The sequence below is a fragment of the Pseudorca crassidens genome, chromosome 18, assembly GCF_039906515.1.
Source record: "Pseudorca crassidens isolate mPseCra1 chromosome 18, mPseCra1.hap1, whole genome shotgun sequence".
Lineage (NCBI taxonomy): Eukaryota > Metazoa > Chordata > Mammalia > Artiodactyla > Delphinidae > Pseudorca > Pseudorca crassidens.
In genome coordinates this window covers 29486501-29509190 of record NC_090313.1, presented here as the reverse complement: position 1 = coordinate 29509190, position 22690 = coordinate 29486501, and the positions used below count along the sequence as shown (strand labels likewise).

The following is a 22690-nucleotide window of genomic DNA, read 5'->3' as shown; positions in this document are numbered from 1 at the left end:
CCAGATAGAATACAGGACACCCAGACCAACTGGAATTTCAGATAAGCAATGAATAAATTTTATGATAAAAAAATTCAGGATAAGTATGTTCCGTGCAATATTTGGGATATACTTATCCTTTAAAAATTTGTTATTTACCTGAAATTCAAATTTAGTTGGGATATTGTATTTTTATTTGCTAAATCCTGCCATCCTGAATGCAAAATACTGGACCCTCTTGCAGTCCTATTGAAATCCATGTTTTAACAAGCCCTCCAGGTGATTCTTTTTTTTTAACATCTTTATTGGAGTATAATTGCTTTACAATGGTGTTAGTTTCTGCCATATAACAAAGTGAATCAGCTATACGTATACATACATCCCCATATCCCCTCCCTCTTGCGTCTCCCTCCCACCCTCCCTATCCCACCCCTCTAGGTGGTCACAAAGCACCGAGCTGATCTCCCTGTGCCATGCAGATGCTCTTTAAAGTTAGAGGGGCCAGGCCCTACATCACACCCTCAAGTGACCTGATCTGCTCCCATGATGCTTATCATAAGTGTGGGATGTTCTCAAACTGCTACCTGATGTGGGTTTTCCTGAAATGGATTTAACCGCTTGACCCACCCTTATATGGAGAACCAGGAGGAATGCAAGAAAAAAATTATCACATTCTTGACTTTAGAGCAATTTTGACCTGTATGGTGCGAGACAGAAAGATTTGGGGGTAGACATAATGAGGGAGCATTTGTTTTTTCTGCTACTACCTGCATAGAGTTACGAAAAAATATTTTTAAAAAAAGAAAAAATATTTAGTCATTGGAAACAGGTTTCCTGTTTCCCACCTCTTCAGTCAAGGGAAGACGACAGAGGGCTCCATGTGAGTTTGGGGATCTGAGAGTAGAGGAGCCACTGCCCTGCGATCTACCTCTAAGTCACCACGGAGAGGGAGAGGAGAGATGGAAGTGTGGGAAACAATGGGAGATGGGCTTGGGCAGTGCCACAGTCCTCGTGAGCCCAGAAGGAAAGGGAGGTAGATGGGACCTTGAGAGCTGGTGGTCTCCAAAGGGTCCCATAGACATGACAAGGGGATTTAGCCCCAGACGGCAGTGTGGCCTATGCCACAGAGGCCAGGTGGATTAGGGACAGCTCAGCAGGTGCAGTCTGAAGGGGTGGCCATTCCCAAGAGCAGCTGAGTCTGCACATCAACGCGTGTCAGCACAAGACGGCCACAGACAAGATCCTGCTCTCACCACACTGCGGCTCTCGGCAGCTTCAGCTGCTAAAGGCAGTGTGTATGAGAAATCACTGACACGACTGAGCTGACCTGGAAGAGACTAGATTAAGTGCCCATTGGGCATTTAATATACATTAATATACATTGTGAAATGATTACCACAATCACGTTAATAACACATCTGTCACCTCACATAGTTATTTGTGTGTGTGTATGGTAAGAACACTTAAGATCTACTCTCTTAGCAAATTTCAAGTATACAATATGGTGTTGTTAACGACAGTCACCTTGACGTACATTAGATCTCCAGAAATTATTCATCTTGGAACTGCAGGTTTGTATCATTTGATCAGCATCTCCCCATTTCTCCCACCCAATCCCCCACCCCTGGCATCCACCATTCTACTCTCTGCTTCTATAAGTAGTTTATAATATACAATGGGGTATGATTCAGTCATTAAAATAAGATGGAAATCCTGGTATTTGTGACAACACGGATGAATTTGGAGGACATTGTGCTAAGTGAATAAGCCAGACAGAGAAATACCATATGATCTCACTTATATGTGGAATCTAAAGAACTCTAACTCTTAGAACCAACTCATTTTAACAAATGAATGGAAATAGAAAAGAAGGGATGCCCTCAGGAACCTCTGATCTGCGGAAAGACTCAGACAGTGAATTGTGCTTCACAGTTGCCTGTTTTTCCCTCCAGAATAGGCTTTAAGGACTTTAAGGACCTCTGAAATTTTGGAGGAAAAAGTAGCCTTACATAGAAATAGCACCATGCAAACACTGGTAGATCTCAAGATCAAATTGACTGAAAGCAATGCTTTCTTGCTACTCACTGCAGCTTATCAAGCACCCCACGAGGTGCTTAGAACTGTGTCAGATACAATACAGCTTGTAACCATTTTAACTCTGGGCATTACTGATAAAACAAGGAATACTGAAAGAGCTGGATTCCAATTAACTTTACCAGTAATTGTGGTATCATTCTTGGCGTGTCACTATTTTATGGAAATAAAAATCTCAACAGTGAAAGAAGGTTACTAAAAGTAGGAGCAGTGATTATAAGCCTCCAATACTTATATAACTTTAGAATGAAAACATCAAGAAAGGGAAAGGGAAAATCACACAAGCAAATGAGATACGTTCCATAGAATAATGAAAGACAGGGACTTTTTTAAAATGCTGAATGCAAGAAAATGTCACAAGCAAGATAATGCTTATCATCACGTGGTGAATGTGTTCTATACTTCACGCACATGGCTTTTCTAGTCTACGAGAGGTTTTAACTTAAACTTGTGCTGTGCTGACCAGAAAATGAGTGACTTACTAGCTTCTGCCCAGGCACGGGGCTGGGAAAGCAATTTGCCACAATAGGGGGCACCGCCTCCCCGGGTTTCTCAGTCAGTGTCACGTGGCTGTCCCAGAGCTCTCCCCAGGGGGCCTTGTGATCCGTGGTCCTGCTGCAAGCTTCCTCCCGGCTCACCTGCTGCCACTCCCCTTGGGTCACCCTGGGCCCAGCCGTGCAAAAGTGCCCACCTTGCCCTGAAAGTCCCCTCTGCCAGCAATCCCCTTTTCCCTTTTGCTCTACTAGCAAGTGTCTCCGCATCCTTTTCCCTAAGGCCTTAATGAAATATCACCTTGCCTGTGATACCTGCTTGGGTCTTCCAAGCCGAATCTGTAATCCCTACTTCAGTGGTTCCTCAGCGCTCTATCCACGCCCTCTGTTTTGCTGCACTAACACCCTATATTCATCCATTTATTTCTTCAACAAATATTAATTGAGCATCTGGCGTGGATCAGACATTGTTATCTATCCCTGGAAATGGAGAGATGAATGGTCCCCTGTCAAGAAGCTGGCAAACTAGACAGGGGACAGGAGCATATTTACAGGATGGTACACTGAGGCTGGACCAGGATTTGCAGCAGTGGGAGAGGTGGCGTTAGGGAAACACAGAGGGGGCACAGTTATTGAGCCTGCAGTGGCATGCTTGGGGAAGTCAAGAGACTTCACAAGAGGAAAGGGTACCTGAGACGGGCAGTGGAGGAGCAATCAACAGCTTGAAGGAAGGAAAAGGCATCCTGGGCACAGGGGACACTGGGAAGTCCAGTGAGTGAGTTGTGTGTGCGTGGAGTTGGGTAGAACACATAAACTGCTGGGTATTTGGGGAAACTCTGAGAGACTGGTAAGAGAGAAGGTTGGAGAGAGGAATAGAGATCAGAACATTCACATCCTTTTAGGGTGCTTAGATTTTATCCAGGTGGCAAATTAGGAATCACCCTGGTAGCATCATGAAAGTACACATCCCTATGCAGCCCCAGAGGTGATGACATAGCAGGTCTGGGCAAGGGCCAGAAATCTTCCATTTTAACAAACTCCCACGTGGCTCTGATACATCTTACCCAAGAACCACATTTTTAAGAAACACTTCTGTAAATGATGGGAAGCCTTTGAGGGATTTCCACAAACAAATAACAAAGAGTTGTATTTTAGAGAGAACACTCTTTGGGTTTAAAGGAGGATACATTGAAGAGGACGATACTGGAAGCAGAGAGATCACCTAGGAGGCCTTCTCAGCTGTCAAAGTAAGAACCGATAAGGGCTCCAACCAGAGCAACAGTCAAGGGAAAATGAAAGTCCCCAAACTTGGTGATTATATAGACTGGAGGATGGGGGGAAAGCCCAGGTGACTCCTACTTCTCCAGCGTGGATGGGCCCACTGAGATCTGGAGCACACAGGAGAAGTCACTTAAGGGGGAAAGATGATGCATTAGGTGCCTAAGGACATCCAGGTGGAGGTAGCTGAGAGACAGCGGAACGTCTGAGCCTGAAGCTTGGGGTGGCAGAACAAGCCAAGGAGACAGATCAAGGAGTCAGGGCCCACAAGACCTACAAAGAGCCCCTGGCGAGAGAGCTCAGCATGAGAAGAAGGAAGCCAAGGCGGAGCTCAGACAGCACCAGGGGAAGTGGGCTGGCTGAGGAAGAGGAACCATGGGGGACACAGAGAAGCATGCTTAGAGGGGCTGGAGGAGAATCAGGACAGCCTGGTGTGATGGGGTCCAAACGAAGGGTGTTTCAGGAGGGAGCACAGCGCTGGGATTAAGGGCATAGGTTCCGACTTTAGTCTGCCTCCGTGCTGGTCCCAGCTCCAGCACTTACTAATTGGGTGAGAGAGAGTAAATTATTTTTCACTCTCCGTGTCTCAGTTGCCTCAGTTGTAAAAATGGGCACACTGATGGGTACCCATCTCATAAGGTCTATTGTGATAGTGCAATAAGTTAACATAAAAAGCATTTAGACCACTACCTGCCACATATTATGTTCTTTTTTTAAACAGCTTTTTAAAAAGAGTCGTATATCAACTGAGGTACAGTTGACACACAAAAACCTGCACATATTTTATGTATGTAATTTGATGAGTTTGGACATATGCATACACACATGAAACGATCACCCCGATCAAGGTAACAGAAATACTCAGCACCTCCAAAAGTCTCCTTGTACCCTTTTGTATGTGTGTGTGAAGAACATCTGACATGACATCTTTGCTCAACCAATTTTTAAGTGCACACTACAGTTTTGTTAACTAGAGACACGATGTTGTGCAGCACATCGCTAGGCTTAGGTGGGCCAGAGACCACAGGCCAGAAGGAGCAGGGGTGTCTCCACTGAAGCCAGTTTAGACAGATGATGACAACGCCGCCCTGACAGCTGACACCTGGTGTCTCCTACCCAATCCCTTGAGACAGCGCCACCCCACCTCCCCACACGGTACAGGAAGATGAGGGAGGGGGACATCCTGGCACCAACTGAGATTTAACTTCTGACATTCAGCAGAATAAAGATTCAGTGAGAAAAGATATTCAGTTATAGAAATTTTACAGAAGATACGCTCCTTAAACACCTGTGTTTATGGATGGAGATGCATGCCCGCCCCAGAAATCATGAGAAACTCTGACAAACGTCCTGCTGAAATCACACAGTACTGTGCGATGGTGTCTATGGTGTCACCCTGGCCCACACAGGGTGACAGCTTTCCATGAAGGAAGTGACGGGACAATGTGGCAGGCCTTTTCCCAAACCCAGCGCTGATCTACACCAAATGCCCACCACCCTTCCATTTAATGAGCCAGGAATGGCCTGTCAGGTCCTTATCTGGCTGAAGCAGTCCATAATCAAAGGCCCTTAAAATGTTCAGACACAAATAATCTTTTACAGGATATGTTTTATGGTGCTAAATGCTGGTCTCTTAAATAGCTAATGAAGGATTTAAGGAAATTTAATGTTCCTTTTTGAAGAAAATATCGATCCTTCCCACAGTCCCATGGGACTGACGGATGACAGAAGACAGAAATCAGGCTCTTGAACTTCTACAACACGTTGGCATTTCTGCCTCCTTATGGCCTCTAAATTGAACGGATAGATGGATTCTTCTTGCCAACAACACAGAACACAATTTAAGGTTAGGTTTGGGTTGAAAAATCCCAAACACCCATCACTTCGAAAACAACCCCTTCCATAGGCTCATGTGAGGCCGCTGATATGAGAGTTCCAAGGGTCATCTAACGACATACGCGTCCTTGTCCCTCTTCCAGCAGTGCCGTTCCCTCCCCCACCCACCCCTGCCATGGGTTAGACAGCACAAAGCAATCAATCTGGCTTATATTACCTAACTCCCTGCAGAAATGCCTTCCCTTAATTAAGATTTTTGTTTTCAGTTTTTATAGATAGTTTATACCAGGAATCTCCATTTAAACAATGTTCCCGTGACTTCTGCAAGGCCAAATTTAGAGTTATTGCCTGTTAAGTTGTGAAATGCCTTTCATATGAAGACCCAGTTGATAAATTGCTTCTCTTTTTTTTTTTTACTGGTACGCGGGCCTCTCACTGCTGTGGCCTCTCCCGTTGCGGAGCACAGGCTCCGGACGCGCAGGCTCAGCGGCCACGGCTCACGGGCCCAGCCGCTCCGCAGCATGTGGGATCTTCCTGGACCGGGGCACGAACCCGTGTCCCCTGCATCGGCAGGCGGACTCTCAACTACTGTGCCACCAGGGAAGCCCGATAAATTGCTTCTTGATTCAGGGCAGGAAAAAGTTCATTTCCTCAAAGATCTAGCCTGCGTCCTGCTGTCAAACAATAAGAACTGTATTACCCAACTATCTCCCTTTTTGCCTTAGCTCCAGAAAGTAGAAATAATTATTGTACCCTACTGCGGTAGTTGGTTCATCTCACGGCCCTATGACATTGATTCCTCTGCCATTATTAATGTGTCTCTTGTCTAAGTTCTACATTGTGTTTGATTTCGCAAACAGCTTCAGGCTTTTCTGGAAATAGGTGGGGTATCATTTTAAAGAAATGCATGTTAATTTTACCAAGAATTGGTTTCCTTCAAAACTTTCACTTTTACGTTTTCTGTTTGATTAATTTTTGTCACTTCTCTTAGAACCTAAGTTCCCTGAGGGGAAAGACCACACCTAATCAGCTCACTGTTGCATCTTCAGTGCCTGGCTTCGTGCCTGAGGACCGATGGTATCTGTGTCAGTCAAGATAGACCAAGTTGTGCTGCAGTAACAAACAGCCTGAAAACCCCAGTGGCTTAAAAGAACAAAGGGCTTTTTCTTGCTCAGGCTATATATCCATCATAGAGGTTGGCTATACACAGCCCAGTCTACCTCATATCTGCTAGAAGATTGCCATGGCAGAGAGAAAAGAGATATGACAAACCACAAATCACTTCCTAGCACTTCTGCTTCCCTAGCCAAACCCCAGTCACATGGCCTGGAAGGGGGTGTGTGGGGTGTGTACCCCTCCCAGGGAGGGGCACTACAAGGAGGGAACCGAATACTTGGTGACCCGTAATGCCATCTGTTTATAACACTACCCTAGGAGCTGAGTCACCTGGACTTACAAATTACATGTTCTTAAATTAGTTAGGTGCTCTGTTAATTACTTCTTCCCATGTATCTTTAACCCTTGGTACATTTGAAATTGTTTGTTTTATAATAACCTGACTTCAAAGTGTCTCACCATACCACTGACTTGGTTATACTTTGGTCAAATATAATTTATCATGCATAACATCTCCCTCCTATTAATAGCTCAGAAAGCCTGGAGACTTTTAACTTTTAACAGCATGTTAACTTTCCCAACACCAATATAATATCAGAGAACTTAGTTGACTGTTTCAGAACCTATGTCCTAATTTCCATCTTCTGTGATAGGGCAGACCAGATAAACTGAAACACTTTCACTTCAAAACATCTGAAAATCCTGGACAAAACATAACAAACATTCTCTTCAAGGCATGCCTGGACTTGGAAGAAAATAAGACAACTCCAAGGGGCCGAAACTGAAACTGAAAACTGCAGCAGGAATCCAGAGAACCAAGAGTGCAGCCGTCAAGTGGGTTGACTCAACCCAGGGCTGAAGTTTCCAAGGCTTCATGGAAGCAGGAGACCCACCCCCATCATGTTGGGGAGTTACCACTGAGACCCCGTATAAAGCTAGACTTCCCAAAGACCTCAGCTTCATAAAAGGTACACCCAGGGCAGCCATATTTAGCAAGAAAATACAAGACATCCAGTTAAACTGCTGTTGTAGATGAACAACAACTAAACATTTGAAACAAGCATGTCCTGTGCAGTATTTGTGATACACTTACACTAGAAAATTATTTGTTGTTTACCTGAAATTCAGATTTAACTGGGAGCTCTATATTTCACCTGGTCACCCTAGGTACACGAGAAAAATTACTCAGCAGTATAGGAAGTCAACAGGAATACATGTGCATCTCCATATGGGCTCTCAGTTGGGGGCAGTGGGGAGAGTATCCTCCCAAGAATTAAGTCATAGGCCTGCCCTTACGTGGATTTATGATTCAACTTTTTTTTTTTTTTTTGCGGTACGCAGGCCTCTCACTGTTGTGGCCTCTCCCATTGCGGAGCACAGGCTCCGGATGTGCAGGCTCAGTGGCCATGGCTCACGGGCCCAGCCGCTCCGTGGCATGTGGGATCTTCCCGGACCGGGGCACGAACCCGCGTCCCCTGCATCGGCAGGTGGACTCTCAACCACTGCACCACCAGGGAAGCCCATGATTCAACTTTTTATCCTACCTTCATGACCCTCACCTACCAGGCCAGAAATTAGTATAAGAAATGTGCAGACCGTGATACCCCAGGATTCCCAATACAAGCAAATACAAACCCACTCTGGGTGGGGAGGGGTCACACCCTCAACTCAGGCCACTGTGGAAGTTCACAGACTAAGCCTCACTAAAGATAAGCTCACAACCCCAAATTACAAAACACAGGTGGGAGTGGGAGTGCTTGTGTAGCAAGCAAGGTAGGCTTTTTCACTTGCCAGCTAGAAAAGTCCAAAGGCACAAAGTCTTGGAGACATATCCAGAGTGAGGGTCCTTCAAAGCTGAGTTCTTCCCTGTGTTCCCTTAGGTCACAAATCACAGTATCTATGACTTCAGAATATGATTCTCATCTGGCCATCCATCACTACCACTGAGAATAACAAAGCAAAACCAAAAAAAGCCAGTTCTAGTGACAAGCAGGTTCAGCATTCTTTAATCCATTCAGCATAGACCTTCAGTGCTTTTAGTTCGCTTTTATCATAAGAACTGCTTGTTAACTAAAACTCGAGAAAAGTTCAAGCAATCTGCTTTTATAGGCTTGGCTCCAATGCTTCACTTCCCTGAAATCCCAATAGGCTGATCAACTGTCCCAATTTGCCTGAGACTTTCTGGTTTTAGCACTGGAAAAAAAAAAACAAGACAGCTGGTCACAGGAAGCATTCTTCATCCTAATTAAAGGCAAATTAAGTAAATCTGTGAAGGTATTCCTCTTTATCCTCCTACCAGCAACATTCAGGCAACATAAGCTAATAATTATTTCTTCGGGAGGTAGGTTATGCAGAGTGTAACTGCAGTGTACATGTATTAACATGCATACATACATACTCACTCTTAAGCCTCCTTGAGCTTCGGTTTCCTCATCTGTAAAATACAAATCACTGTAGAACCCAAAGGTTTTGGCAAGGATTAATGAGATCATGTAGAACATATAGATAAAGCACTTAGCTTAATTCCTGGCACACAGTAAGCACCCAAGAAGGATAGCTATTTTGAGTATTAAGTTTCAGACTGTTGTAGCACTTAGATTTTATACTTCAGAAACATTTCAAATGCTTCCATTTCCCACACTGTTTGGTTTGAAGCAGTAGCTTTGCTGATATTGCTTGTTGTTCTCACCCAGCTTGTCAGAATCTATTGACAGATGCAAGTTATTTTCTCTTACTGTGTTGGAGACTTATCTGATTGTTCATCCTTTGACTTCCAAAATCCAAAAATCTTTATCAAGACAGGGAAAATAACAGTAATCTCAGTAACTATTTTCTTCATGTTTTAAAGAACTTGGACTTCCCTGGTGGCGCAGTGGTTAACAGTCCGCCTTTCAATGCAGGAGACACGGGTTTGAACGCTGGTCCGGGAAGATCCCACATGCCGTGGAGCAACTAAGCTGGTGCACCACAACTACTGAGCCTGAGCTCTAGAGCCCGCGAGCCACAACTACTGAGCCCTCATGCCACAACTACTGAAGCCTTCGAGCCTAAAGCCCATGCTCCGCAACAAGAGAGGCCACTGCAATGAGAAGCCCGTGCACTGCAACGAAGAGTAGCCCCCGCTCACCACAGCTAAAGCCAACGTGCAGCAATGTAGACCCAATGCAGCCAAAAATAATTAAATAAATTTATTTTTTAAAAAAAGAGCTCGATGTTTATCTTGTCTGCCTATCTTTTTTTCCAAAATATAAAAGAAACAGTGAAAATAGCTTTCCCTTTTCCCCACCTCTTAACCTCAGTGACCCAAAATTAGCAGTTTTAATTTCTGACTGACTGATTTTCAAAGTATTCGAACTCTAAATAACCTTTAAATGGAGTGTATATTTTATGCCATTGTTTTACTGATAGAAAAGGAGCTAAAAATCTCTTTCCCCCACCCCCCAGCATTAGGCTGCATGGAGCATGTGCATATTAACAATCTTTTAAATTGCTATCACTTTGAACACATCATCCTGCCTCTGGTGGAAAGACACGATGCTGAGCCGTTTGGAGCTTGGAACGACTTGTGATAGATTTGTCCCAAATCACCCACATAATCTTATTTGGTCTTTTTTGTGGCCAGAATATAGTTTAATGTGGTAACTATTTTGGATATTGCTGCCAAATAAGGTTTATCTTTGTTTGACATTAAAAGTCCCAGAAGGAATCAAGACAGGCGACCTAAACCCGTGCCTCGTTCAGACTGTAATGTGCATACATAGCACATTTTGAGAAACTTGTTAAACACAGATGCTGAGTCTAGAGGTTTGAGCTATGGCCTGCAATTCTACGTTTCTAGTAAGCTCCCAGGTGATGCCGAGCTGTGGACCACACAGCAGCAGCCCGGGTCTAAGGCAGTGGCTCTCAGAGTGTGGTCATGGGACCAGCAGCACGGGCATCGCCTGGGAACTTGTCAGAAATGCCAATTCTCTGGTCCCATCCTAGACCAGAATAAGTCTGGGTTTGAGAAAGCCCTCCAGGTGACTCTGACACACAGAAAGTTTGAAACCCACTGCTCTAAACAAGTAATCTCTTTGCCTAAAGGGACCAGGTATTGCATTGTTTCCCGTAAGGAAGGGAACCGAGGCTGTCTAGGGGCTGAGACACCCAGGACAGACAAGCCAGTGCTCAGTTAGCTGCAGGAAAGGAGTTTGTAACGGATCTGCCTACGTTGGCGAGTGGGCTTTGGGGAGACAGGCCCTGCCAGGGACTGGCCGAAGCCTCATCAAGTGGCTGCATTCTCTGCATGCAAATATCCGGGGTTGGTGGGGGGCACTGACGCAAGCTTTCAACATCAGGGAAGCCTGACATGGGTTAACCGAGCAGCGGTGGATCATCTGACAGTAGGAATAGGCATGTGCTTAAGGTATCTGCTAAGCAGGGACACCAAAAGGATGAGAAAAATGTTTTTGAAAGAATTTGACATTTCCAAAAAAAGAGCATCAAAGTAGACCCAATGGGAAAATCACATTATTCGCCTCCTTTAAGCTCATTTTACTGTTTGGCGTGGCTTAGTGTAGTCTCTGGAGCCAGACTGTCCTGGCTGTACTGTGTACCAGCTGTGTTGTCCTGGGTTGGTTACTTGTCTCTCACTGCCTCAGTTGCCTCATCTATAAAATGGGGATAATGATGTTTTGTGGAAATTAAACATTGCTTTAATACAGCATATGTAAAACTTTTAGAATAGTGCGTGATATACAGTAAATGCTTCATCAATATTAAATTTTTATTGTAAGTTGGGGAAAGAGCAGAAGGGCCCTACATTGTTTTTTTCAATGCTTGGGGTCTTCAAAGAATTCATTTGTTCCCCAGTGGAGCCTGACACAGCTTGTAAGAAATCAGACAAAAGTCAGAAATGCAAGGAGACAGAGACAGCATCTGGAGGGTTCTGTGGCTCCTGGGGAAAGACCCAGCAAAAGCAGGGTAGAATCAGAGGAACAGTGGGGCTCTGCACAAAGTCAGGCGCGTATCAGGAACAGAACAAGCCTGAAATCCTGGAGTATAAGCCAGGACATTTGTGAGTGCTGAGCACCCATGAGGGGGTAACAGCAGCAGTAAGCCCCAGAACTTCAGGCTGGACCACTACTGGCTCACACCTTGGCTGCAAACAGAATCACCTGGGAGCCTTAAAAATTACTGATGCGTGGGGCTCCCCCCAGGAGTCTGGTTCATCGGTCTGCGCATCAGATTTCTGAAATCTCCCTAAGTGAGTTTATTAAATAGCCAGGGTTGAGCATCTTACACTCCTTTACACTTGTCAGCACTGATCCTGGAAGTTGCGATGGGCCCAAACATAGGTAAATGAGAAACAAAATGGCTAGAAACACATAATCCCTGTGTATTTATCTCCTCCTTCTCTCCTTCATAGTTATGCTCTGGGCTTACCTCCTTCCCCAGCCGCTGCTAGTCTATATAGTGTCTTTTGTGATTCAGAAAAATGTTTCCCTTCTTTAAGACACTGTGTTAATAATTGAGAAGGGTCTGAGGTGTCAGATCTACATGCAAGCTAACATGTTAGCCAGCCAGTTTCATGTATGGTGGCAGAAGACCATCCATGAAACTCCTGGGCCAGAGACAAAGGACTTTATTACTCACAGAAATAGCTGTAGCCAGAGTATCTGCTTTTTCTTGCACCAATTCCCCAAGCTCCTTTTCTCACAACAATGCACAGAGGGCCAGGTGACATCTGCACATGCGTGGGTTTTGCTACAGGAGAAGACTCCTGAACTTAGGGAACCTAAATCTTTTATAATGACCAGTAAGCCTGCCTACCCTTTACTCCAGAGAGGTAATATTTCTACTTTCCATGGCTGTTTGCTCCCTACATCCTTGAAAAGACAATCCAGAATAAACAGTCCGTGCCTCTGCTAGCAAAATGTGAAGATACATGTGAGACCCATGAGGAACTATCTCCCAGCACACTTGCACTGTCAGAAAAATTGTTACAATATACTGATTTTATTAGAATTAAAAAATGTTATGTCCTCTCTTCTGCAATTATAATAAATATGCAAAACTACAAATGCCTATGGTGTGAATGGAGCCCTCTTATGTATGGCATCATTGAACAGTTCACAACCTGCACAACTGTACCCTGGGGCATTGTATCTCAGCTCTTATTTTTTTATCTCACTCTCCTACTCTATCCTTATTGGTCCTTATGCAATCTTGCATTTAGACTTATTTTTTCAGTCATCTCATTCCTAATCATTTTCTTTCTTCCACCCCAACTTTCCACTAATTATTTACCTTAAGACTTTGAGACTTTCAGACATGATTAGTCTCATACACTCATGGGCCTAATCCTTATTATTAGCACATTGGAGCAATACAAGGTGCCCCCCAGACTGGGACTGATTCTACAGATTACCACTCGAAGTTACACTAGCAAAATCTGCATATAATGACTGAGTTCTCCACAAATGACCTGTGCTAAGGAAGGGAGGAAAGGAGAGATTTCTAAGAGTTATGACAGGAACTCAGGACACGAGGATACTTCAGGGACACATGATTTTCCAAAGTAAGCTGCCAATTTCCCAGTTACGAGAACTCAGTTTTAACTCCTTATTAGAACTACACGGTGGCCAAACAATGTGCTGTCACGTGTCTGTGTGTTGCAGCAACGGGAAGATGATCAATATGGAATTTCAAAAGAGGAACAGAGTAAAAAAAGCAAACAAAGGCAAGATCTTACATTTGGTGAAGACCAAAGAGAAGTATCCATCGTGTGGAACAGGGATGTCTAGATTTTCCAAAGTCCTGGTAAATGTCCCTCAAATTTCTGCCACTGCTTACTCCAGTTTCACACTCAGCAAGCAACATCCTATTACTCATCTGACGTCCCAGCCACAGTGCCACAGGGAAGGACCCTACACAGTGAATACATCCAGCCTTGCAATGTAAAGGAACATCCAAAGTGTAAAATGATACACTGGCCTACTGGTCCATGCCTCAGCCTCCTGTGAGGGGTGAGATCCCTCACCAGAGGAGCTCAGCACTCAGGGCTGGATCCAGCCCACTCACTCACGTAACCCCATGGAGATATTTTCCCAGAGGGACCTGCTGGAGTGGCCAGTTTGCCTCTCTAAACTCTCCCTCTTTACTCCCTGATGGTAACTGGTCCCACTGTCAGCTTTCATCCTTCCCCCAGGTGAGTTCCCGAACTGAAACTGGTCCCTGACATTCCAGAAGTCCATGGATGCAGAGCAATTCCAGAGCCTTTCAGGAAAGCCCCACTGTCCATTGTGGGATATACAGGTGGAATGTCACTCCCAGCACTAAAATGCGATTTCTCAGCTGGTCAAAAAACAGAACAAGGTAGGGACTTGGAACCACCATACTCACCTAGGGTCCAGATGTATGCACTCCCTCACACATTCATTCACACAGCACCCAGAATGGCGCAGAGACTGCTGATAGGTACTGGAGCCTAACTTTGGTGGGTGCCTTGCTCCAAACTGCAAAGCTACTTCCTTTCATGAAGAGATGAGAAGTGTGTTTTTCCTCTGGATAAAGTCAATTAGCCAACAGTCACCTCAATTACCAGGTAAATTTAGAATGAAGTATGTATGACAAAAGGTGCTATCAAGTCCTCTGACTTGAGGACTAGTTATTGTTTATCTCGAGAACATGTATGCAATGCATAGTGTCTGCTTGGCTATAGAAGGGGGTGAGATTCTTTTCTGTCTTTGCAGTCTCTTTGGGGATTGCCTGCGATGGGCATCACATTCTGGTTTAATGCTTATTCAATAATTAAAGTGTTTTCTTTCTCTGTTACCTCTGTGGAGCAGATTTCAGGGTTGAGAGAAGATTTTGATTTTAATTACATCTTCCCACCATCTTATTATTCTGTTGCAGGAAAATGGGATGAGAGAGGATGGTCATGTCCCAGGTCTCGGGTGAGTCCCTGGGATGGGACCACCAAGTGAGGGTCCTTGGCTTTGTGCCATAGTAAAGTGAAAGCAAGTTTCTTCAGGTAGATACACACTACGGAGACAGAGTTTGGGCCATCTCAGAAGGAGAGGCAGCCCCAAAACATGGGGTGGTTAGTTTTTATGGGCTGGGTAATTTCATAGGCTAACGAGTAGGTGGATTATTCCAGCTATTTTGGGGAAGGGGTGGTGATTTCCAGGAATTGGGCCACTGCCCACTTTTTGGCCTTTTATGCTCAGCCTTGGTACTGTCGTGGCACATGCTAATGTATAACAACGAGTGTATGATGAGGCTCAAGGTCTGCTGGAAGTCAAATCTTGGGCCATCTTGGGCCAAATCGGTTCTGACCAGTTTTTGTTTTATCCTCAGCAGTAATGGTTGTGCCCTGCCCCCTTCCCTCCTGTCTCACTTCCACATCCACAGTCCTTAGCGCAGTGTTCTCCCACATACAGAAGATTCTTGTTGATTTTGACCATTCCTTTTCCCATTTTTCACACATCTGAGACCAAGACAGATTTTTTTTTTTTTTTTTACTTGCTGGAAAAAAGAATAACACTGATTCAAGGAATGAAACCAGTCAGAAATTTTAAAAATCTTTGCAAACTACATTGTTATGTTTGTTAAACTGCAGAAAAAGAAGAATGTTCTCTGTGAATTATAGAGGGAGGAAAGGAGCAGGGCTAAGTAGAAATGTCAGAAGGCAGAACCCAAGTAGTCATATGGAAAAAAAAAAAATCAGAAGACGCCACATTAATTTTAAGTGTTTCTCTAAAATTTTGAGGAAATACTAAGATGTTGAAACGCATGGCTAATTCTGTATACTTTGAATGAATCAGGACAGACATTTCAACTGACAGGAATTTTTCTCTTATTGAAACATGACAACAGTGAGTTTTACCTATTAGTTTTCATGCTGTTGCTACCCAGAGACTGTGTTTTATTGTGTAGTAAAGGAAGAGGGTATAGAGCTCACCCAGCATGTCAACAGACAAGGCTGATGTGTTTGGGGCGTAAGTTAGTACCATGTCTTCACAGAGCAAAGACTAAAAGGCTAACAACATAAAGGTAATTTATGGAGAGCAAAGTAAGAATCTGGCTAAATGTATCTAGCAGAGAATCTGGTGGACGCATGTGTCTGGGCACCAGGGAGGTGGGAGATTTCATGGGGCAAGGACAGCAGTTCTTCCACGGCCTGGACAGGCAGCTCTTAGCACCCGCTCCTCTGCTACTGACCAAGTGAACATTGCTAACTTAACTTCTTGGGGACCCTGATACAGAAAAGGGCTTAAATGGAAGACCCTATGGAATTCTGATCAATGTAAATTAACCAATTGGCATTCTGATTAACTCTCTGTTCTCAAATAATTTGGGTTAGTGTGAGTGAGCCCCCAAGACTCAAGTCAGTCATGGGTGCACTGATAAAAAAAAGACCTGCAAAACTGATAACGAGTCCTGTGAATGTGCTCACGTACCAAGGTGGGTCCATAGCTGATGTTTCCATGGGGCCCAGCCCCAGCTGTCACGTGATGTCTCTTTGTTCTCTCTCTTTCTCTCTGTCTCTCCCCCTGCTCTAATTTCATGAAGCAAGTTTCAGAACTCTAGTTTATCAACCATAAGGAAAATACGCAAATGGAGGACAAGGGGATAAAATCACTGAGACATCAGCAAAATATCCTGCTTAATGGCCTACGCTGAGCTGAATGGGGGCAGTCAAAGCCACATGTAAGATAAGAAAAGAATATGAAAAGTAGACAATGACAATTATTGGAAGATCATCACACCTGAGAAGACAAGCCAAATGTACGGCACAGCCATGGTCCCCCTCTGATGACTAAGTGACCACACAGGTCCCACAAGACCCCAGCACCCCTGCCATGACTGACTGGCCAAGCAGCAGACACTGACCTAAGGAGAGAAATCTAGAGACTACCAGTGGTCTGGTGGTGGTTTGATCCAAAATTTCTACCAAAGTGAGATGGCATTGAGTAAACGTGAAGTTCTCTCTGTAGGTTCTGCGGTCTGCAGATTTTTTTTTCTTTTTGTGAGTTAAAACTGTAATATGCAAGCATGGCTGACCATGTTAGCCCTCATATATATATTTTTTTATTTTGCGGTACGTGGGCCTCTCACTGTTGTGGTCTCTCCTGTAGCAGAGCACAGGCTCCGGACGCGCAGGCCCAGCGGCCACGGCTCACGGGCCCAGCCGCTCCGCGGCATGTGGGATCTTCCCGGACTGGGGCACGAACCCGTGTCCCCTGCATCGGCAGGCGGACTCTCAACCATTGCGCCACCAGGGAAGCCCAGCCCTCATATTTTTGTATCCTGACCAGTACCTCTCACCTTAGCTAAGTTTGAGAACTACCTTAAGATCTGGCCCCATGGTCTCCAAGCCCAGGAGTCATCATTCTAGATCAGGGGACTGGAGGGAAGGAAGAGCATCCACCATAGACAGAGTGATGCTGCAGTCAAGAGTCACGTCCCGACACTGGTGAGCTGTCTGGGTGGGACTCATCATGAATAAACAGCAGAAAACCAACAGCCTGAAAGAGAGGTACCAGATGAAGAAGTACTGTGAGTGACCCCAGAAGAAACAGAAAAAAAAGATTATTTTTTTTAAATTTTAAAGTAATTTTCTCAAGGAGATTAACTTACAGTAGCCATAAAATAAGAAAATGATGCTATGTAAAATGTTAATCAGAGAACAATAAGAGTTCTTATAAAATAAAATTTAAAAAAAATTATTGCCAAACTAAGAAACTCATTAAAAGAGCTGAATAGCAGAAGGGCACAAATGAAGACTAAATTAGTGATTGGAAGACCAGGCCATGCAGTCCTATCAGAACATTAGACAGAAGTGTAAAAATATGGAAATTACAAGAATCAAGTGGAGATATGTAGGATACAGGCAAGAGAAACAATATCTACCTAATACATATTCAGAAGGAGAACAGACAGGGAACTGAGTCAGGAAAACAACAGAAGAAAATTTCCTGGAGCTGAAGAAAGACTTGATCGTCTGAAAAAGAGTCTCCGGTGTGAAATGGGAATATCAAAAGGAAATAACTAGACTTTTGCTGCTGAAATGCTTAACCACATTTCTTTTGAGGTCCACAACAATTCTAGCTTCAAAAGTGGAGGAAGTACTTAGAATCTATTCTGCCTGGTAAATGTGCATACACAATTTCTGAAGGAATATTTTTTAAATGTCTGCCAGATTTCTTCAGATAAGGCATCCATCCATTTTATTCTTCTTTTTGCCAACATCTGATGCAGAGCAATACAGCCTGTGGATAATCATTCAGCATTTACGAGTTAACTAAGAAATATTAACAAGCTATTTTGTGCTTATGAGAAAAGCTACAAACAATACTTTTCTTTGAGGTAGAGTGCTTTAGAGGATAAATTATAACCACCCTCAGCTTCCACAAATGGAAAAATGTTTTCACAAAAAATGATGCTGAGTCAATTATATTGAAGTGATGATTTTACAGCCCCACATTCCTTTGCTATTTTAAAGTCCTCACTTCATAGGAACCTAATTCCTTCCTGAGCACTTTCAAAATTCCATCCAAAATTTAATAAGTTGGTAAAAAGTTCACATACACACACAGAGAGAGAACATATAAAGAACATATACACAAGGTAACCATTGACTCTGTGAGACATTCTCTTAAATATTGCTTTAAAACATTCTCTCTTGATGTCTTACTGAAGTTTTCACGTTAAAATTTGGTTTTATCTTATTGTCTAGGGCCTGGGGAAAATGGAACCAGAACAATGGCAGATAGATAATGGTGTAAGGCTTGGAGATTTTGATGGCTGTTATCACTGTGTTGCTGTTTTAAGGAAATTAAATACACTTTACCCCAAAGTTTTCTCCTTTACAAAACGTTCTTATGGTAAGTATGTTTCAATATCCCAAAGGAACTAACAAAGAACTAATCAGGGGAAGGAACCCTGGTTGCTACCACTGTGCTCTCTGATAAAACATAACCGTTCCCCAGAAATGAAACTTAGTAATTACAGTTTGGAGATTGACTCATCAGACTACACAGGAAGGGCAAGGCAGAAAAAGGAAAACCGAAATTCAAATATGCGAAATCAGCTATTCTGGGCAAAGTTGACTGTATTAAATGGTTTTTCCTTTTTAGAAATAGTCTGCATTCTCACATTTCTCATTTGTTGTTTCAAATATTCCTGATTTACTCTGATAGCTCATGTTCACAAGCCATCCCGAATACGTGGACCTGCTGTTGTCAAGAGAAACAGAAAGATCTGTTCATTGTATTCTTCTTGCTGGCAGACCAGCACTCCACAGTAGTATAAAACCACAGACATTAAAAAGAATACCTTCCTGACACATTTCCACTGGGAATAAAGAAGGATTAAATGTCATTCATGTGTTAGTATGATTGACTTATAGAAAGCATTGGGTTTCCATTAATTCATTCAACAAAAATTTATTGAGCACCTATTATGTGTGAGACTCTGGAGGTAGTGATCAATGGGGTATATCAGTTCCCTTCCTAAACAGAACTACCCTGTCTAATAAGGAATATAAAGAGGGGAACTTTGTGCCCTATAGGTACATGCAGGTGAGCGTGTTGACCTAAACTTGGCATGTTTTGGAGGCCTCCTAGATGTAACCTCTACACTTAGGTTGGGGTTTCTCAACTTCGATACCATTAACATTTTGGACCAATTAATTTGTTGTTGTAGGGGGCTGTTCTCCACATCGTAGGATGTTTAGCAGCATCCCTGGGCCCTACCCACTAGATGCCACGACTTGGTGAATGTCTCCAGACATTGCCAAATGTCCCTTGGGGGACAACTCATCTCCGGCTAAGAACCACTGACTTAGACGGAAGATGAGGAGAAGAAAGTTGTGGGGTGAGGGGAGAAGAAAGGAGTATGATGTGGGGAGAAGAAACAGGAAGTAGGAGGGAATCACTGGTACAAAGGTCCCTAAGGCATGAAGATCTTGGCCCCTTGGGTGGCCCAATGTGAGAATGAAGAGAGAACTCAGGTCTGATCCTAAGGTCCCGTGTAAGGCATATTAACAGGTTGGAGTTTGTATTGTCTATTACTGTGTAACAAATTACCCTCAAGACTTTTCCCCTTAAAAGAACAAACCTTTATCATCTTAACAGTTTCCGAGGGTCAGGATTCCTGGAGCAGCTTACCTGGGAGGCATAGCTTTGGGTCTCTCAGGAGGTTGCAGTTAAGTTGCCAGCCAGGTCTCTGAAGACTGGGCTTGCTATGGAAAGATGCTCACCCAAACCCACCATTAGCAGGAGGCTTCAGTTCCGCCCCACGTGGGCCTTCATGGGGCTGCTCTCTACACTGCTTCCCCTCCAGACAGTGATGGAAGATCAAATTTGCTTTTAAAAATAATCTGGCTTCTACTTAGAGCTAGGAGCAAGGAGGCAACTGGAAGCCATCAATTGTTTTTGATTAGAGAGGTGTCGGTCAATCTACAATTTATCATTTAAGCCCCTAGATAGTTAGAAAGTGATTCTAATTACAGAGGGCTTTAGTCTTTAAATTGGTCACAGTTCCATAAAAGTACGAAGTATTTAAGCAAGCAAATAATTGAACTAAAGCGTCTTCGAATTCAATAGTGACAAAAAGTGAGAGCCCAGAGACGCTACATGACAGCACTTCCATCAAAGCTCATCAGAGTTGATGAAGCTCATCATCACTTTATAAAGTTTTTCCATGGTGAGACGGTTGAAGCCAGCATAGCCCATTCTTCACTTTCATGTAGAAGTGGTCTTAGGAGTCTCTAAATATCTAAGTAAGCTGAAAACTCCAGAACTCCCAACTGAGATAATTCTTAGAGAGTTCTATTTTGAGTGTTTTTCAAACTAGATGTCTGTTTCCTTTCAACTCAATGAGATTACTCTTAACACCAATTTATGTAAACTATCTAGCAATAAATCACAAAATCTTATAGTACGATTGTTCTTACTTGCTGGAGTCTATCCAAATGGCCCCAAATACCCAACTTGCTCCCTATTCCCAAATATTCATTTTACTTTTGGATACAGAAATTCACCCGTCCACTGGAACCTGGGTTTGGAGTCCACTGATCTAAAACAGATTGTCTGAAACAGTACCCTGTTGCCCACAACCAATGTGGGTGCCAATACTGAGCCTGGCTCTGGGTTTCCCCAATCTGGACCATGGTTGGGAAGCCCGCCTCAGGCCACAGTTGGCTTAAGAAGAGAATCCAAACATCCCCCAGTGTCATCCTTTCAAGTCCCTCTTTCTTGTATCATTCAACTAGATACAATCAGACCCCCTTCTTTTGACTTTTCTACTACTTAGGATAACCAAAAAGTACCTCCACCCCCAGTCTGCTGCCGGTCACTTCTCCCTCTGACTGGTACCCCCAGCCTTCTTTATGCACAAACAACCGCCCTGCCATCACTCCCCAAAGCATGGCTGACACTAGGTTGTAGTATGTAACAAACTTTCCTGAGGATGACAAACAATTATTATATTGCAAAGAAAAAGTTCAAAGTAGATATTTGATTCCACTGCTCCTTAAATCTGTCTGCCTAAGTCCTTCCACATGGGGGTCCCCACTGACCACCTCCCCACCTCCAGCCTCACCCCTCACCTGTGTGTAGTTCTGACTTATAACCAGGGTATCACCCCCAACAATCCATGGGGATTCCCACTGACCCTACCCTTGACCCTGTCTCCAGAGCCCCAGACTCTTTCTTCACAGGCTCCAACCAAGAGAAGCAAACCATCTAACCTCTTCTCCTAGAGGTACTGTCTGACCACAAGAAAGACAGCCTTTTGCATGTTTATGCAGAGCCATTTAGTTTCTTTTTGTCTCAAACTCTCCCTGTAACAGGATGGGGGTAGAGCCACAAGGCTCCTGGAGACTTCCTCTAAAATTAAAATACAATCCCCCCTCAAAGAAGAATTCCGCCACTACACCTGGAACAACAAGCTCAAATTTTAAATAACCTGATTGTTGGTACCCACTGTAAGTACAAACCAGTTGGCCAGGACTAGACAGCCCAAGGGCAATCACAATTCCCTAGAGGACCAGAGCTGCCTTCAGACTAGCCAACCCACAGTGACTGATTATAAACAAAAAGGCTTGGACAAGTTGTGTTGAAGCCCACTTGGGCAACAGCAGGGTGGCAGGCAATAGATCCCAGAAGCCCGGAGAGGACCAGCAACCACAGATCTGCATATACTGAAAAAATGCAGTTCAGGAACAAGTCAAGGAACACCTGAGAAGAAGTGTGATTAATGCCCAATGCCCTTCTAAGTTCTCAGTCGCAAGCTACCAGGAACTTCTGGTACTTTTGTCCCTTGACAAATGGTGACTAGCAGATGTGAAATGGAAGGGAAAAATGAGAGTGTACATTAAATACCGTACATGCCGTATTTTACTTAACCAAGCCACTATTGGGGGGGGCATTTGATTTTTTCCAATTTTTAATATTGTAAGTAAGTCTATGAATTTTATTTTATTTCATTTGCTAATTTTTCCCCATAAATCCATGTCCATTTCCTTAGGATAAATTTTTAGAAGTAGAATACCTAGATAAAAGAGTGTGAATATTTTTCTGATTTTGACATATGGCGTCTAGGCACAAGATGCAAGCCTAGTTTTTTTGTTTTTGTTTTTTTAAATTTATTTATTTTATTTACGGCTTTGTTGGGTCTTTGTTGCTGCACGCCGGCTTTCTCTAGCTGCGGTGAGCGGGGGCTACTCTTCGTTGCGGTGTGCGCGCTTCTCATGGGGGTGGCTTCTCTTGTTGGTGGCTTCTCTTGTTGTGGAGCACAGGCTCTGGGTGCACAGGCTTCAGCAGTTGTGGCTCGCGGGTTCTAGAGCACAGGCTCAGTAGTTGTGGCGGTCGAGCTTAGCTGCTCTACGTCATGTGGGAATCTTCCTG

At 43.9% G+C, this 22690-nt stretch overlaps 1 long non-coding RNA gene across 1 annotated transcript in view; it reads right to left on the bottom strand.

The window, feature by feature from the left end:
* Window positions 1-22690, bottom strand: part of LOC137211192 (uncharacterized) — a 486842-nt gene that overhangs the window by 424340 nt on the left and 39812 nt on the right. The gene's annotated exons all lie outside the window — the stretch shown is intronic.